Consider the following 1704-nt stretch of genomic DNA (forward strand, 5'->3'; position numbering starts at 1 on the left):
CAAAGTGAGTTCCAGGACAGCCAGGGCTACACAGAGAAACCCTGTCTCGAAAACAAACAAACAAACAAAAAAGTTGTAATAAATGTTTGTAATGGAGAGGTGGCTCAGGGATTAAGAACACCTGCTGCTCTTGCAGAGGACATGAGTTTGATTCCCAGCATCCATATTGTGGCTCACAACCATTTATAAATCCAGTACCAACGAACCTGATGCCCTCTTTTGACCTTCTCAAACACCAGGCAATAATGCCTATAAGCATAACATTAGATAAATCTTAAAGATAAACTAAGGCAGGGGTGGGATAAACAGAGCTAGTTAGTAGACTGCTTGCCCAGGATGCAAAATGCCTTGTGCTTGGTCCCCAGCGCTATATCAACAGACCTGGCTATGCGCATACATCCTAGAACTTGGCTCTTAGGCAGGAGAATCAAGACTTCAAGCTCACCCCATCGACATAGCAAGTTAGCCTGGGCTACATGAATCCCTGTTTCAAACAAACAAAAGGTGTGTGTAAACATCTTTTCAAAATGACTTAAGCCCCAGCACTCGGGAGGCAGGTGGAGCTCTATGAGTTCAAGGCCAACCTGGTCTACACAGTGAGTTCTTGTCCAGCCAGATCATGTCTCTAAACAAACAAACAAATGATGAGGATGTATAATTTAATAAAAGAACACTCAATTAGCATATTTAAACAAAACAGTATCTTGGAGATGGTATAATTACTGAGCAAGCAAGGGGAGCTGACTCATTTATTTGCTTGCTTGTTTATATGAGGCCAGAAGAGGGCGTTGGGCTGCCCGGACTGCAGCCACCCTGTATGTTCTAGTACTTGAGCTCAAGTTCTCTGCAAGAGTAGTCAGTGCTCTTAACCACTGAGCCATTTCCAGCTCCTAAGGGCCTGCTTTCAAATCCCCAGAACTCACAGAAAACTGTGGCTGGTGCTGCAGCAAGCAGCTGTAATCCCATTGCTTGGACCATGAGAGGGAAGTGGAAACTAAGAATCCCCAGCGCTTGCTGGCTTGCTATCCTGCTGTGTGCAGAGGTGAAGAGGAACCAAGGCAGAAAGTGAGAGTTAATGCCCAGGCTCTCCTCTGATCTCCATAAAATGTTTCTGGACCACCTACAATAACATACACGAACACACACACACACACACACACACACTCACACTGAAACCAGTATTATACTGTTCAACAAAACTGCAATAAAGTACTTTTCAATGTAGATATTGCTTATTAAACACTGGCAATAGCACACTTGCATTAAACTGAATGTAAATTTCTATTGTTATTATTATTATTATTATTATTATTATTATTATTATTATTTTGAGACATGGCTTTATTATGTAGCCCTGGCTGGTCTCAAGCTTGCTATATAGACCAAGCTGGCCCTGAACTCCTGTAGATCCACCTGCCTCTGCCTCTGCCTCTGCCTCTGCCTCTGCCCCTGCCCCTGCCCCTGCCCTTGCCCCTGCCCCTGCCCCTGCCCCTGCCCCTGCCCCTGCCCCTGCCCCTGCCCCTGCCCCTGCCCCTGCCTACTGAGTGCTGAGATTAAAGGCCCGTGTCACCAGCAGTTCTGATCTACAACGCAAGTTCCAGGACGGCCAGGGCNTGCCCCTGCCCCTGCCCCTGCCCCTGCCCCTGCCCCTGCCCCTGCCCCTGCCCCTGCCCCTGCCCCTGCCTACTGGGTGCTGGGATTAGT

Source organism: Mus caroli, chromosome 7, assembly GCF_900094665.2.
Source record: "Mus caroli chromosome 7, CAROLI_EIJ_v1.1, whole genome shotgun sequence".
Taxonomy (NCBI): domain Eukaryota; kingdom Metazoa; phylum Chordata; class Mammalia; order Rodentia; family Muridae; genus Mus; species Mus caroli.